This window comes from Camelus dromedarius, chromosome 6 (genome assembly GCF_036321535.1).
Source record: "Camelus dromedarius isolate mCamDro1 chromosome 6, mCamDro1.pat, whole genome shotgun sequence".
NCBI classification, from domain to species: Eukaryota; Metazoa; Chordata; class Mammalia; order Artiodactyla; family Camelidae; genus Camelus; species Camelus dromedarius.
This window is the reverse complement of record NC_087441.1, coordinates 56,067,388-56,085,958: the sequence shown is the minus strand read 5'-3', so window position 1 is coordinate 56,085,958 and position 18,571 is coordinate 56,067,388. Positions and strand designations below refer to the sequence as shown.

General features: G+C 34.1%; 1 long non-coding RNA gene across 1 annotated transcript in view; it reads left to right on the top strand.

Annotated features, from left to right (window-relative positions):
- Window positions 1-18,571, top strand: part of LOC135321592 (uncharacterized) — a 71,979-nt gene that overhangs the window by 15,091 nt on the left and 38,317 nt on the right. The window lies entirely within an intron of this gene.

Sequence of the window (18,571 nt, the reverse complement as noted above, 5' to 3'; positions counted from 1 at the left end):
TCTCAGCTATTAATTCTTTACTTTCATCATTTTGAAATTTAATTATTGTTCTTTTCTCAATTTTTTCTGAACCTTATTCTTCTGTCTTTGTTTGATGATTTGCTCTAAGCCTCTATTCACACTTTTCTGTGCTCCATTTTGTATTTTATGAGCTGGGAAATGATATTTCTTAGAGTTCCCTGCCAGTTGGTTTCTGGCTGGTTCTGTCAATGGTTGGTTAAGGACTGACATCATCATTAATTAGTTCAGCAGCAGCTGACACCCATTCTGGAAGGTTGCTTTCCTCTCGTCAGCAGTCTGAGAACTGTGATCCTTCCTGTTGGTCTTGCTATCCAAACTGACATATTTCTGGGGTTCTGCTGACTTGGGTAGTACCTCCTGTATGTTGCAGTACCCATGGTCAGGTCCCTTGTCAAGGTTACCTACAGCCATGCAGAATTTCTTTTTCATTGTGGGCTCCAGGAAAATAAGCACCCAACCCCTCCACACGGTCCCTCAGCCCGGCAGATCATGGCTCTTTTCTGCAGTTACTAATGTCTGAGTTACTTCATTATTTCCCCTTTGCTCTTTTAGGCCTTCTAAAACCCATGTGATCTACTCGCTGTTTGAAATAAGTATTAAATTCCCTCTGTTTGAAATAAGTAAATTATTTCTGTTCTCCTTACTGAATTTTGTATATATTCTTATTATCTGTCTTGGAAGCTTATTACACAGAGATGCCAGATAAAATACAGGATGTGATATTTGGTACACACTTATACTAAGAAATCACATATCTCAACATAATAAAAGCTATATATGACAAACCTACAGCCAGCATAGTACCCAATGGTGAAAAACTCAAAAGCTTCCCACTAAAATCTGGGACAAGACAAGGATGCCCACTATCACCACTCCTATTCAACATAGTCTTGGAAGTCCTAGCCACAGAAATCAGGCGAGAGAGAGAAATAAAACAGATCCAAATTGGAAAAGAAGAGATAAAACTGTCACTATATGCAGATGACATGATACTATATATAGAAAACCCTAAAAGGTCCACACAAAAACTACTAGAGCTGATCAAAGAATTCAGCAAGGTAGCAGGTTTCAAGATTAACGTACAAAAATCAGTTGCATTTCTTTACACTAGCGATGAATCAACAGGAAAAGAAAGTAAGAAACAATCCCCTTTAAAATAACACCCAAAGTAATAAAATACCTAGGAATAAATATAACCAAGGAGGTAAAAGGCTTGTACACAGAGAACTATAAAACACAAGGAAACCAAAGAAGACAAAAAATGGAAAGATATCCCATGCTCCTGGATTGGAAAAATCAATATTGTTAAAATGGTCATACTGCCCAAGGCAGTCTACAGATTTAATGCAATCCCTATCAAATTACCCAGGACATATTTCACAGAACTAGAACAAGTCATAATAAAATTTAAATGGAACCACAGAAGACCTAGAATTGCCAAAGCGTTACTGAAGAAAAAGAAAGAGGTTGGAGGAATAACTCTCCCAGATTTCAGACAATACTATAGAGTTACGGTCATCAAGACAACATGGTATTGGTACAAAAAACAGACATATAGACCAATGGAACAGAATAGAGAGCCCAGAAATGAACCCAAAAGCTTTTGGTCAACTAATCTTCGACAAAGGAGGCAAGAATATACAATGGAATAAAGACAGTCTCTTCAGCAAATGGTGTTGGGAAAACTGGACAGCAGCATGTAAAGCAATGAAGCTAGAACACTCCCTTACACCATACACAAAAATCAACTCAAAATGGATCAAAGACTTAAACATAAGACAAGATACAATAAACCTCCTAGAAGAAAACATGGGTGAAATATTATCTCACATACATTTTGAAAATGTTCTCCTAGAAGAGTCTACCCAAGCAATAGAAATAAAAGCAAGAATAAACAAATGGGACCTAACTAAATTTACAAGCTTCTGCACAGCAAAGGAAACTATAAGAAAAACAAGACGACAATGTATGGAATGGGAGAAAATTTTTGCCAAAGATGAAACTGACAAAGGCTTGATCTCCAGAATATATAAGCAGCTCATATGACTTGATAAGAAAAAAACAAACAACCCAATTCAAAAATGGGCAGAAGATCTAAACAAGCAATTCTCCAAGGAAGAAATACAAATGATCAATAGGCACATGAAAAAATGCTCAATATCACTAATTATCAGAGAAATGCAAAACAAAACTACAATGAGGTATCACCTCATACCAGTCAGAATGGGCATGATTCAAAAGTCCACAAATGACAAATGCTGGAGAGGCTGTGGAGAAAAGGGAACCCTCCTACACTGCTGGTGGGAATGCAGTTTGGTGCAGCCACTGTGGAAAACAGTGTGGAGATTCCTCAAAAGACTAGGAATAGATTTACCATATGACCCAGTAATCCCACTCCTGGCATATATCCAGAAGGAACCCTACTTCAAAAAGATACCTGCGCCCCAATGTTCATAGCAGCACTATTTACAATAGCCAAGACATGGAAATAGCCTAAATGGACATCGACAGATGACTGAATAAAGAAGATGTGGTATATTTATACAATGGAATAATATTCAGCCATAAAAAATGACAACATAACGCCATTTGCAGCAACATGGACATCCCTGGAGAATGTCATTCTAAGTGAAGAAAGCCAGAAAGAAAGAAAAATGCCTTGCTTTTATTTCTTCACAAGCCCAAATGGGACCTAATGAAACTTACAAGCTTCTGCACAGCAAAGGAAACCAGAAATAAAACAAGAAGAAAACCTACGGAATGGGAGAAAATTTTTGCAAGTGAAACCGACAAAGGCTTGATCTCCAGAATATATAAGCAGCTCATACGACTCAATAAGAAAAAAATAAACAACCCAATCCAAAAATGGGCAGAAGACCTAAACAAGCAATTCTCCAAGGAAGACATACAAATGATCAAAAAAGCACATGAAAAAATGCTCAATATCACTAATTATCAGAGAAATGCAAATCAAAACTACAATGAGGTATCACCTCACACCAGTCAGAATGGCCGTCATTCAAAAATCCACAAATGACAAATGCTGTAGAGGCTGTGGAGAAAGGGGAACCCTCCTACACTGCTGGTGGGAATGCAGTTTGGTGCAGCCACTGTGGAAAACAGTGTGGAGATTCCTCAAAAGACTAGGAATAGACTTACCATATGACCCAGGAATCCCACTCCTGGGCTTGTATCCAGAAGGAAATCTACTTCAGGATGACACCTGCACCCCAATGTTCATAGCAGCACTATTTACAATAGCCAAAACATGGAAACAGCCTAAATGTCCATCAGCAGGTGACTGGATAAAGAAGAGGTGGTATATTTATACAATGGAATACTACTCAGCCATAAAAACCGACAACATAATGCCATTTGCAGCAACATGGATGCTCCTGGAGAATGTCATTCTAAGTGAAGTAAGCCAGAAAGAGAAAGAAAAATACCATATGAGATCGCTCATATGTGGAATCTAAAAAACAAAAACAAAAACAAGCAAACAAACAAAAACAAAGCGTAAATAAACGACAGAAATAGACTCACAGACAGAGAATACAGACTTGTGGTTACCAGGGGGGTGGAGGGTGGGAAGGGATAGACTGGGATTTCAAAATTGTAGAATAGACTACACTGTATAGCACAGGGAAATATACACAAAATGTTATGATAACTCACAGAGAAAAAAATGTGACAATGAGTGTGTATATGTCCATGAATAACTGAAAAATTGTGCTGAACACTGGAATTTGACACAACATTGTAAAATGATTATAAATCAATAAAAAATGTTAAAAAAAACCCTAAATAAATAAAAAAAAAGAAAAATGCCATATGAGATTGCTTATATGTGAAATCTTAAAAAAAAAGAAAATAAATACAAAACAGAAACAGACTCATAGATGCAGAATACAAACTTGTGGTTGCCAGAGGGGAGCGGGGTGGGAAGGGACAGACTGGAAGTTCGAAATTTGTAGATACTGAGAGGCATATGTAGAACAGATAAACAAGATTATACTGTATAGCATAGGGAAATATATACAAGATCTTGTGGTAGCTCATAGTGAAAAAGAATGTGACAATGAATATATATATGTTCATGTATAACTGAAAAATTGTGCTCTATCCTGGAAATTGGCACAACATTGTAAACTGACTATAACTCAATAAAAAAGAAAAAAAAGAAAGAACACAGAAAAAAAAAAGAAATCACTCATTGTTTATCTGAAATTTAAACTGAACTGGGTGTCCTATGTTTATATTTGTTAAACCTGACAGCCCTTCATTTTATTCCGTATCAATACGCTCTTTTGATTATGATAAAGGGGTGGGAATATGTTGCTGAGAGGGAGGTATGAGGTTGTCCACCTACTTCTTGAGGTCAGTATCTACCTGAGGCATTGTTTTATCTACCCAGTTCTAGTGAAGCACTAGTTACCTTAGATTAGCAGCAAGTGCAGAAGCTGCTGCAAACAGCACACTTTGGGTTTGGGATACCATGCTGTGTTGGAATTCACCATATGAAATCATTTATGTCAAGTGACAGTTTTCTTAAAATAATACACACGAGTTTAATAATTGAGTAATTATAAGACATAGTTTATTCTTCTGCTCAACTGAACTGAATGTGTGCAGCTGTTTATTGGATAGTTCATATGTGAATATATTTAAAGGCTTAACTTACCAATTTTGAAATAAATTAGGCCAGATATGCATGCTACCTTGTCCTGTAACACTGTAGAAGATAACTACTTGATTTTCCATTTTTCATTTAAATTAAGAGAAACAAATGAAAGATAAACACACAGCTGGTGATTAACGTAGAACCTTCAATTTAATCAGTCATGTAAAGAATTTTTAGACTTCATGTGGAAGACCTAACAGATATAATGGCACATCTACTCAGAACCAGGAAGCAGATTTAATTAGACAATTAGTGTTTTTCTGTTTCCATTCCCATTCTGATTGTCTTTTGCATTATTCTAAATTTTAACAGATCTCATGTATAGTATGCCAAAATTGGGTTAGAATCCTTTCCTTACTCCATAAACTGAGCTTAGTTGGAGTGAGTTTAAACTAATACCTGATTCTGCTAAAACCAGCTTACACTTTATTACATTTGTCCAATATATTTCTATTTGTTTTTCACAGGTGGAAAGATGTAAGAACAGCCATGATAATTTGACAATAAAAGTTAAAGATATGGGAACAATTGAGTACAATAATACAGAGAGGGAAAGATGGAAAGCATCTTTGAAATATAAGATCAAATCCTTTAAAGATAATTTTAAATGGTAAAGAGAAAAAGAGTTGAAATCAAGAGTCTGTTTTTTGTTCTTTTTTTCCATGGCTTACAGAAAAACCTAGGCAAATAAGTCATCAGCTGTCACATTTGTACCTATGCTCAAAGGGAGTTATTACCCAATTTAGATTAGTGAAAAGAACAAACAACTAAATTGTAAAAAAAAAAAGCTAAACAATGAATATTCATTATATTTTATTAGAAAAAATATATATGACTGATTTCTGTACTCTAAAATCTATTACAGACAGAGCATACTGTATTTTATCTGATTATTTCTAGCAAGAAAATTCATAATCTTTTTTGTTTACAGGAATATGGATGGCTAAGACCTTATGTATAGAACTAAAAAATGTCCAAAGATGATAAATAATTTTGATACCTTTTCAGATTGGATCCCTGGGAAGCAGACTCTTAATGGATACTAGTGTGCAGGATCAGTGCCTGAGGAAGGGAAGAAAGAAAAAATAGATGAGAGGAAAAGTTGGGCTGCAATTCAGTCTTGAAAGCATCTGCTGATCCCACATGGAATACAGAGTCTGGGAGAATTCCTCAGAAGCATTCCGCTTTACTGTGAAGGGGTTGGGCCTATATATTTGTGCATCCACCAGTAGTAGGTGTTTGAAGGGGCAAGACCAAGAGTGAAATGATTCTCTCCAGCTGAGAACAATTTCCTAAGAGGGCTACCAGCTGGAAGCACTGCCAGCAGCAGAGACTGTGTCCTTCAGTCCTGAATGGAGCTCTGAACTGCAAATCCCAGCATCCATTGTAATATTATAAAGGCCTTATTTGAAAAACCAACAAACACTGCAGTTACCACTTGCAAATAGGGGGATGATCAAATGAAGTAATGGCAGAAATAGCATAATTTAAATTTCAGTATTATTAATGAAGGAGACAGGGAAATAAACATAATAGCATTACAGTTATAAAAAAATATAATATATTCTATTGCATTATGGTTAAGACCATGATGACTGAAGTTGGGGAATATGGCTAAAGGTATAACTCTATTTATGAGGTAAGTTATTGGAATTGTTAATTAGGGCATTTGGTACAAGTTGAAAAACCTTAGTGAAGTCAAATTCTTTATACCTCTCATCTGCAGCTATGGGATTAAACAAATTAGAAAACCAAAAAATATACTAGAATAAGAATATCCTTTTACCAAATCAATAGTATCTAGTAGATTCAAGTATTACTCCCATGATTAGAATTTCTGAAGATTTCTAGAAGATACAGGGGCTCTATCTTTGAAAAGTTCAGACACATATACCTAATCTTAAGGTCAGTGTTTGCTTAATCCTCTTTATGGACACTCCTATTTCCCTTTCAAACACTAAAAATTAAACTCTTATATGTAACTTGAGTTCACCATAGATATATTTGGTCTCCTATGCTGGTCCTCCTCTAGGAAAAAAGAGAACTCAAAATATATTGCCTAAAATCAGCTCATATTTCTCTGAACCTCACTAAAGAAACTATCTTGTTATTTTATAGGTCAATCTTTCTTACAATAAGATTTTTTGAGCCATCAAAATGATAATATGAATAGATTTAAAATGAAATTATAGTCATATACAACTATTCCTAATAAATTCACATAATATCTATTTGTAAATATCATGTAGTTCACCTAGTTTAATTATCTCATTTATCATATGAGATACAGGCTCAGAAATCAAGTTGCATTGTAAGTTAATTGAAAAACCAGGACCAGAATGCAAGCTTTTTGACATACATAAGCAATGTGGAATAGATGTTTAGTAAATGTTAAAAAAGAAAAACGCATGTATTCCTCTGTCATATGCTGTAAAACGTTTCCAGTAAGCAATATGGAGTATGCTAATACAAATCGATTTTCTTATCCTGTATCTCAATCATGTAACCTATAATTTAGAAAAAGAGAGGAATTTTATTATTTGCTGGGAGAAAATTTTTTAAAGATATTTTGAAATACAGAAGAAAAATTTAGAAAGATATGTTTTGTAAAATAATAAACGTTATTATCAAATATATATTTTCTATGATTTATAGGTTTTTCCAGGATAGTTAAGTTGCCTGGGCTACCGATGCACCAAGTTTACAAACGTAATACTTTTCCAAGTTCTGTCCTTAAGGTATCCTTTGGAAATCTGTTCACTCACTTGAAGATCAGTCAGATGTAAACTATTCATGGTTGCTAAATTCTCTTTTTAGAAAGAGAGATGTGTCCTACAGCAATCACACAGAGTTAAGAGCAAAATAAAGAGTTTTTACAGTTATATATGGGGCTATTGACCAACAACATGAGAGCAACATGAGAGCTCTGATATCCTTTCTGTTGATATTCTTCCTTTAGTTTCTAAGCACAATTGTTTTATTCTTTGGTGATAAGTTATGCATAGAATGCAAACAACAAAACTTATGTTAATTCATTCAAACTATACCTTTATAATATATGTGACAGTGTTATCAGTCCCTAAAAAAATCTACGGGAAGAAATTTCAAATGTATTTCAAATTTCCAAAAACATTATTTTTTGCTTTTGGAACACTAGCAAATTACTGCATAATATAACAAATTATTGCAAAATATAATTGATTCATTATAGGATCTGTATGTTTCCTAACTATCTTAATAAAACGCAGTAGAAATCTAATACTTTCTGACAAAGACCAAGTATAAATAAATTAAAAAGAAACAAAAGACGGGCCATCCTTCTTCTGTGAATATATTAAAAATGTCTTTATTTTTCTATCATTCATGGTATGCTACTAACTTGAGAGTATTTATCTAGGTTTGAATAAAATATAATTATTTACTTTTCTTAAAGAGTATCACTCTAAATGCGAATAAACATTAAACACATGCTGCTAGACATACAGAGGGATCCTCACTTTTAGTTTTACAGGAAGGGAGGAGTGAAATTCTAAATTAGGGGATACATTTTCTTTATTACCATTTAAAACAGAAGAATAAGTTAACATATCTTTCCTTAGTTTATTTACAGAGGCTCTGTAATGTCTATTTATAAATTTACTTTGCAAACATTTAAGCCTGCCCATTTGACCTTCTGACACTTTTTCAGGCTCCTGTCAAGATAATTCAGTAAGAATATTTTCCCCTCCAAGTAGTGCTGAGTCCAAGGTCCAGGATATTTTTGTTGTTGCTCTGTGAGACTGAGACAGAAATAATTTCTCCAAATTTTTAGTCCTGTGATTGTTAATAAATTCTAACTTTGAAAGGCCTTTGATGGTTTATGCTGTCAAAAAAGAAAGAAGGAAAAAGCCCTGTTGGTTATGTTTAAGGAAGTACCACAGAAGGAGTGTAAATTAAACCAGAAATATCTGACTGTCCATTTACTGTCCTAGGGAGCTGGGGCAGTATATTCAAAAGATCTTTTCTTTAGTTTCATCATATGTAAGTGGTGCAAACACTGGTCAAAAGGAAATGCTGTAAGAATTAATGAGAAATTCCATTTAAGATACATAGCCCTGTGTTTGACAACTGCTAGGCATTTAAATATGCTTGTTGCTCTTATTTTTGTTGCAATTGCTACCATTTTAACAGCTTTATTAAGAATATTCCTGACAGTAGTTCAACTCCTCTCATGAAAAAGCAAATAAATAATCAGGAAAAAACTTTGAAGGCATATCTTGAAAGAAAATGCAATACATTGACCCAAAATATTTTGATCTGATAAAATGTATTTTGCACTTGACAAAAATGGGAATGCAACTATTCTAATTACTGAGCCCCTTATATCCTCTGATATTTCATAAAAGGTTTACAGACAAGTGCAAGATTAAGTTGGTAATTCTTTAAAATGAAACTTTGGCTCTTTAGCCCTTCTCAATCTCTATTATCGATTGTTAAAAGAATTGGCTGAAACCAGAAAACTACACAAATTATAGAAAATCTATATTAACATGCAAATTCCTACAGCATAACCTGAGTGATAATCAAAAGGAAACAGAAACATTGTTTACACAATTTTCCTGAGTTATCATTGGGCAAAAACATATGTTGATATTTTCCAGAATATGTGTAGGTGGGAAACTATCATTTTTTTCTGGTGACCTTTCTGTAGAAAAGAACACACAATACAACCAAACGGCTTGAGTATGGGCATGACTCAGAAAGGCCTCCTGGATCTCTTGCTTCCTATTTTATTCTACAAACATAAGAAAGAACTTAAGCAGTATCTAATGGCTTAAAGGATCGTATTACAAATCAGTTAAATGATACTCATTTTTCCTTTGGTGAAATGCATGTTTCCATCCTTTCCTAACACACACACACACACACACACACACACACACACACACACACACACACGAAAAGCCAAGATAAACTTTCTGTCTAAATTAGACTCTGTAAGAGCAGAATCCTAAGACCAGTATATCTGAAGTTGTATGGGGCTGGGTTCCTTTTTTTTGGTTGATAAAATATATTATATATCGTCAGAGGTTTAGGTTCTGGATTAGAATACCCCTGGTAAATTCAAGAGGCACTAACAATTTATATAAAGAGATATCACAAGGGAATCTTATTTTAATCACCAGCAAGCAATGTTAGTTATTCTTTGAGTAATAACTGTCCCTCTTCCCAGATTTAACATATAGAGTACAATCTAATTTCAGTTTCATCCTTTACTATATACTTCTATTTTCTATCTATGCTAAGGAATGCTGCTTTCTGCTCTGTAATTTTTGGCCATATTGGCTCCAATCACTATACAATTTTGTCTGCAGTATTCCCTCTGAATCTTTTATTCCATATGAAATTAAATTTAGGTTCCACGAACATCATAGTATGCATTTTCCTCTTCAAAGTACCTGTATGCCCACATGTGCACATACGTGTATCCATGTGTGGTTCTATTTGTGTGTGTTCACTGTAAGAATGTCTGTTGAAAGCATGATTTTAACATAATGCACATGCACATAGTTCAGACCAAAAAATGGGGAAGGAGAAGAAAACATTGTGCATTGATTAACAGTTCAAAAAGCTTAAAAACATGGTGGCATCACTGATGGAAATAGGGAGGTGGTAGAGTCAGTTTTTAAATGAAAGTGAGGTGTTTGATACTATGACTTTTGAGGTTGAATAGATTAGAATATTGGCAACCAAATAGTTTCCCCTCTCAGTTCCCTTTATTTCTATGTCTCACCAACTTAATATTCTTTTTTTAATGCATCCACACAAGATAGATTCTATACTCAAAAACTAAATAGCTACTCTTTAATAACCAATTACCATTTGACTGGATAATTTTTTAGGTTATCAGAACAATTACACTATTCTCCTATACTATGGTAAACATTTGACTACTACAGATAGGTACTAGAGTTTTCTAGTTATTTGATTTTTCTATTTAAAAAGGCACCATCTTTTTTCTGTAAACTAATTTTAAACCTAATCATTAATATATAATGAAAAATTATCTTTTCTGATGATTTAGTGAAATAAGAAGGAATTACTTTTCATTCTCAGTGGAGAGGGATGAATTCCTATGACATACGATGTTTTGTACTCTTAAGTATACTATCCCTTTACCTGGAAATGTATTATTTAGCTAATGATTCTAATACTTTGTACATTGCTGTTTGTTAGTTGTACTGATATTCTTTGCTTGCTTCTCCAGATTTGCTCTCCACTCCTCTACTTTGCTCTGTGCCCCAGAAAGCTGATCTTTATGAACTGCAGCAATTAGAATCCCTTACTCTCTGGCTTCCAGTTGATTTGGTCACTGGGAAATACTAGCACTATGTTAGTGGTTAATAAAAAAGTCAAGTTAAGATATTTATAAGGCTAGATCTCTCACTGCATGGCTGTGAGTTGACTACAGTGGAGACCTTCTCTTTAAGTGTCAGGCAGCCCTCTCCTATAGCTGTAGCTGTTACCAGAATTCTAGTATCAACTTTTCCCATTGTCTCTTCACACAGAGGTGGTAACAGCTTTCTGCTAAAACAGTAGGATGCTTCACCATCCCTTGTTACATTTTTTTTTTAAATGATAGCAACACTTTTGTAAAACAGAAATCCCAACATTAATCTCTTGTATCATTCCTTCTGTGTGCCATGTGTTTCCTTCCTGGAGATTGAACGATAACTAGGTTGGGTTATTTTTCTCTCTAAAATTTTTGCTCAAAGTCATTATTTTACAAAAGCTTGGGGGCTGACTTTCCAGCACCTGAGATTTATGTTTCTTATCCTCAGGTGTGGGCTTTCTGTTGAAGATGTCAAAAATAAAATCTTTTCTACATTATGATTTTAGGGTTTAGCAGAGACAAAGAGGAACAGTGGGTTATCAAAAATAATTTTTAAGGTTGATAGATGAGTTTAGGCAAAAATAGGTTTTGATAATTTTCTCATAATCTAAAAGACAAAAATACTTAATGTTATCATCCTTATCATTATTATATGTGGCTTTAAATAGAAGTTTGTGATTCTTATTTCACATTCCTGTTAACCTAGTTTTCCATCTCAGCAATAACTTTCCTGTGTTTCTTCCCCCACTACTACCCGTAATGTTTTCCATGCCACTAAATAAACCTTGAATTACACAGATGTGGATCGTTTTCTTGTGTAAAGATATTTAAAACCTCTTGGTTCAGAAATCCCTAGTTAATCAAGAAGACAAGATATATAGGGTGAACTGTATAAGTCAGATGGACAAAATATATGAGAAGTCATAGAAAATATTAAGTTTTCCCTTAAAAGTTTAGGAAAACAAATTAAAATATGACATGCCAGCTAAAAATTAAAAATAAATGACAGTTGAAGGAAGGATTTAAAATTCAGAAAAAGCAGTTTAAAATAAAGTGTATTGGTATGGGCCTCTTTTTACATATAAGGCCAAAATTGATAGTTATTTTTATTTGGACTATAGTTAAGTCTAATAATTACCTAATATATGGCATTATTGCATGGTTCTTTGATTTCAGCCATTTACAGAGTTCTACCATAGGAAAGTTAAACAGCTGATCAAACAAAAACCAGTTCAAACTGTAATTAAATCTGCAGAGACACACAAAAATCAAGAACATGTAGCAATATAATCATTGTATCCTAATTCAAATACATTTAAGCTGACTTCACCCATTCTGAATATTTTTCTTTCACAAGCTACATTAGTGATTTAAGTACTATCCTAAATCCATTTATTTTTTTGTTAAGTCTTTAGTAATGACCTAAAGAAAATGTCCAGAATAAACAGACATTCAAATTTGGTTTAGCTGGTTTGAGTCATCCTTGTAACCCTGAGGAAAGCTGACAGTATTTGAACAAGAGTTGAAGTGTTAAGTTGGAAATGTCTGAATTAGAGTTTAGACTTGAAGAATGAAGTGGCATTAAAGACAGCCTATGTTGCTTTTTGTCACCTTAATTTCTATATAAAAGCTAACATCTGAAGAGTAAATCTATGAAGTATTACTTTGTCAAACATGTCTATTAATGTAATATGAGAAAATGAGCGAAACATTTGCAGTTTTCATGAGAAGTAAATATATGCCTCCAAGAGTGAAAAACATTAACATCTTATGGTTTGTTTGTTTGTTTTTAATAGTATCTGTCAATCAAAAACTTATGAATAGAAAAAGAAAAGAAAAGAAAAATCCTGCAATGCCAAACAGATTAGACACAGCAAGCTAAGAAAAGGAAGATGGATAGAATTGTTCACGGGGCAGATAGTCTTTCCCCATTCTCACTAAGAATAAGCAGAGGCGCATTTGTGGAAACTTAACTAAGCAGAAACCTGCAGTGTCTGCTCAGTGCTGCTGACCTGCCAGCTGGAAAGAGCACAGAGTTTAAAGGGTTTAAGCTCTCAAAGAAGCCAAGACTTGGCTGATCATCTTGGGCTCAGCATATTGTGAGGCATATGAACACTCTTCAAAACTGGCAGGGAGAAAGGAAAGAAAATTGAAAATCTAAACACAGAGGCCAGTTAAAATTCAGACAATCGGAAGGGCTGTGTTTTCTCTGAAGCATTTGGTTATACTCAATGCTCTTGAATACAGAAATAAATGGATTTACTCTTTGGGAGAAAGCAGAGCACCTTTAGATTACTGCACTACTCTTCAGTGCACTGAAAAAAAATAAGGCAGAAAGAGAGAACATGTTCATATTCTACTATAAAGACATTGGTGCCATTTTTCTTAATGTGATCTGTTTTTTATTGCTGTCTCTAGAAATTGTCCATATTATTTATTAACATGTTTTATTATTAATTTTAACAAAAAAGTGAATAAGGTTAAATACTTTAATAGGATAGTCACCATTCTAATGAATAAACTTCAAAGGCATGGTTTTCAAAATGTGTATGTACAATAACCCAAAAGTAATAATGGTGTATTCAATATTCTTTATTAGGGAGAAAAACATTTGGCTTGGCTCAAATAGAATTAACAAAAGTATTCATTTCTATTCTATTTTGTTTTCTACTTTAATATTTCTGTATGTTCTCTATGGGAAAGATAACAAAATGCCTCTCACCCCTGGGATGTAAAAACATGTTGCCAACAACATCTCAAACGTACATGGTTTGGATTTATTGCGTCAACACAAAAAACAATACTAAAGACAGTCAAAGTTCACCACTCCTGGGCACGTCACAGGCTGAGGGCCTGCAGGGCAGATGTGGCCCACGTAACTGCCATCAGTGTATCTCCTGATGCCACTAGAACTGCTGAGCTACAAGTTGAGAATTCAGTTCTTACTGGTCACATCGCTGACAAGTTTGTGAGAAGTGTATGAATGAAGCATTCACTGAAATTATAATAAACATGTTTTTGCATTATATTTAGAGTCACCCTTCTAGCCTGAAACTGAAGTGCAGTTTCAATGCAGAAAAAAAGTCTTTTCATCAAAGGAATGAGAAACACATGAGAATAAAGACATATATCACCCTAGATCCAACTCTGAATGATTTAAAAACATATGTTTGAATATTAGGAAGCTTTAGTGAAGTTTTAATTACTTTTATATATTATTGTGTTTACTACTAGGTAGGCCTTGTTCTTATCTCTTCACTCTATTTCAGCTTTAGATTAAATCTAATTAATGTTTTAAAATATAATTATTGTTCTAGAAATCAAAACAGAATGTAATATTCCATAAAACTTCTATCATGTATGGTGACATTAACTACATCAGTAAGGCAGAAAAATGAATTATTTTTTAAAGTGATCTAGACATTCTCTACTGCTAACAAAAATTCAATGGAAAAGAAGGGGTAGAATTTTTTGATTGCCTCCAACCAGTAAATCACATGCTTTTTAAATGGCTCCTCTGTTATCCTTTTCTAGGAAATAGGTTTTCTTTCCAATATGTTCTTTCTCAAAATCTTTTCAGTTGAGTTGTTTTCATTGTGCCAAATTGAAGTTTTTATAAATTGTTTATGGGTGTCAAGGTTTCTTAATAGTTCAGTTGGACTGTTTACTCTCCAAGCAATAGTAAGTAGGCAACATTTCTGTCAGTGTTAAAAGTTGATCTGCCAGGTTTTAACGCTGCAACTTAAGCAGGAGAGGCAGTGTGGTGGGAAAGCAGCTGTCCAGCACTTGACGAGATTTGGTTTGTCAACAGTATGGCTGAAGGTGTTTGACACGAAACATTCTCCATCATACTTGCAGCCCTTTGTCAGAATGTATACCCTCACCTGGATCAATCTGCTGAATTTTTCTTACCTTTTTACAGGAAAAGGAAAAATATGCTTAAAAGAATAACAGTAAAGGAATTAAAGAGAGTTTTTACACATTGATTTTCATTGAAACTGTACTAGAGATAATACTGAATGCTGGTTGCTTCTTCATAGCCAGCAGTAAATTCCCTCAATCAATTATATAGACTAAAAAAAAATCTGTAAAAGAGTAATACCATATGAAATCTACTTCCCCAAACGAAGAAGAAAAGTGCAGATACTGTACAACTAAAGGGATTTCTTTGCAGTCTGAAATGGCTGTCTTATTTGGCCGTAAATCTCCCTCACACAATGCCTGGGGTCTTGCTTGCAGGGATGTAATGAAGTTACACTGCCCGAATGAAAATTTAAAAAACAAATTAGAGCAGAGGACCTTGCCAGCTATCCATGATTTGTGGCAGTGCTTATCAGTAGCCTGTGTGGAGTAATTCACGGTGAGAGCACCAAATCTCTTTATCCCAGGCTGCCATGTTTCACTCTAGTGTCACTATATCCAGGGAAATGAATGCTAAGCTATGACAGCCATAGTTAGTGACAGACATGTTTGCTACAGGAACAGAGAAAGTTGCAGCTGGGAAACCTGTGACACATCCCCTAGTAATGTGCTGATGAGTTCTTGCTTTCTAAGTGATTCAGTAGCAGTAACACACCTTCACACGTGGTAACCTCACTGATCTTGAGAGTGTCTTCTACAAGACTGCATGTATTAAACTACTCTGGGATAAAGCCACGGTATATAATCACCCACTGGTCCCTGTTTAAATGAAGTCCTTCAAAACTCAAATTTTATCTTTTAAAAAATTATGTAGTAAGAACTCATGAACTACAATTTTATTAATTTGAACTTTGTCATAATGCAGACCAAGATCTATACTTTTTCCTATTATATCTAAATAAAGATAACATGTTTTATACCAATTATATGCTATATTAACATTATAAATTTTTAAAAGATTTGTTTTATATAACTTCATGGAAATAGAAACTTTCTAGGCACTCGAAGCAATTTAGGGACATTTCACAAACTGTTAATTCAAAATCATTTTTATTAATATATTTAAATTATCTGTTAGCTTAGCTAAATTTAATCAAATTAAAGCATTTTTCTATTTTGGAGAAAAACTATCAGTGTTACAAGATTGCAAATTTCAGCCATCAATTCCTCTTTCCTATGTACCCAAGCCACACTTTTCACACACATGAGATTTTTGCACACTCATGATGCTGAAATAGGAAATTGTAGGATTTAAAAATATAATTAGAAATGTGTTATAACTAATTAAGCAAAAAAATGATGGTAGTATCCAAATAACGAAATCAGTGCCAAACAGAAGCCTCATATGAAGCAGAAGCAAGTGATCTTAAGCAGTCAGAAAACCAAGCATATTCCATTGGTGGGAGAACTGATCCCTTATTTTCAAAAGTGGCAAAACCTGATCCTTGATTCTGCTCAGAAACAGTATGCACATAACAAGCCTAAAACTGTCCTCTCCAAGTTGCCTCCTATCTTCAGATGTTTTTCCCAGTACAGTGACAAGCTCCCTGGACATTAACATCTGGAGAAATGACACTGTCACTCACTTATCTCAAACAGTAGCTAAAGGGAGATTCAAATTAGAAGACTTCTTGAATAATTCTTGTGGCCCATATATCTTCAAAGACTCTCTGAAAATTGCCACTCATCTTTCCTCAGGTTTGCATTCCAGCTTACAAATGCATAGGGAAATACATGCAGTAAATCTGAATGTGATTCCAGTTTAAGAATTACCTCTATCAATTGTCAGAACCAGTTTCGATTTTGGTTAAGCATGTCTGATATTTGCACAAACTGTACACTTTACATTCTAATAGGGGTGACAGTGGATGATCTCATAGTCAGCCAGTGTGTATTGCAGGTTTTCCTCTTTATGCAGAAGGACCAAACCACTTTGTAAAAATACATGCTTTTAAGATTGCCATAAGATGCATATCTATTACTAGACACAAATTTGTTTTTGTTTTTGTTTTAGTAGCAAAAATAAATGATTATAACCAAGAAGTAGAGACCATAGTAAGTAATGCCCATCTACCTAAACTCATTTTTCTGCCTCCTTATTTCTCTTAAATGTCACTGCCACTCAGAAACAAGGTCACAATGCTACCCTTCACTCCTCCTTTCCATCATGAGCCAAGTAATTGACACATTACAGTCAATGATTCCTTACTATACATCTTTTCTCCCTTACCTTATTTCCAACTCTCATATGGTTATCTACCTATATATAAAAGCCTCACTTCTGAGTTACTATAATAATCTTATATTTGAATTTATTGACTGCAGTTTCTTTACTCCATGTATCACATTGTACAACTACCTATTCAAGCTTCTTTAAATATCTTGCAATTAGCCTGCTCAAAATTTTGGATAATATCCCACTGGATGTGTGTCCAGGCTATGTCCAAAATTGTTTGTCCTCTAATCATGTCGTTTAACTGCATCCTACGAATTTTGATATGTAGTATGTTCAATACTTGCTAATTTCCATCTTGATTGCTCCTTCGACCCACTGAAGCAAAGAAAAAGGGCTTCTAGATGAGAGCCATCTTCTATTTCTTGACGAGGCTGGTGGTTAAATGGTCTGTACTCACTATGCATTGATTTACACATACAGGGGTATATCCATGCTTGCACCATTTTCTGTACTGAGTTGAAAGCTAAATTGTTAAGGAATAGAAATATTGTATTAACTTGGGTTGCTGAGAAGTTAGAAGGCAAAGTGTAGTTCCAGGCAACCATCATGTTACACAAAGCAGAAAACACCCTGAGAATGGATCCAACTAATGGAAACTAAAGTTGAAAACTGTAGAGAATAAGGCAACATTGATGTAGACCTAAGGGATATGTTATCTCATGTAATTTTAGAGTACTAAGTACAGGGTTGTATTTTATAAAATAATAATAACAAATTTCAAAATCTAAAATTATATGCCAAGCATTGTGTAAAACATTGAATAAGAATTTCCTAACATAATATTCACTCTTTATAGAAGTACTTCTGAATTTTCAAATATTTTAGTACTTTCTAGTTATCTTTTGTTATTGATTTTAATGTTGATTCTACTATGATCAATACTCTGAGTATTATCAGTCCCTAAAAACTTGTTGAGGTTTACTTGCTTTGTGGAGCAGCATATGGTTACTATCTATAAATGTACAAGAAACAGTTGAAACAAATGTGTATTCTGTAGTTGTTCTGTGAAATGTTCTACATATATGCCCATTAAGTTCTAAAAGTAAACTGACTACACTTCAATTAAAAAAAAAAAAGTCCTAAAAGTACATAATTGTGCTGTTCAAACCTTCTGTATCTTTCCTGATAGCTTTTTTTCTGTATGCCAATCTATAATTTAAGAATTTACTAATTTTTATTTCTGGAATTCTACTTGAATATTTTATATAGCTTCTGTGTTTCTGTCAACATTTATTGTCATTACAACTTTTGAAATAATCACTATTCTTTTAAATCAGGATCTGAATACTCCAATTTTTAAATTTCTATCTTATAAAACTGATGAAAGCTTTGCTCTACA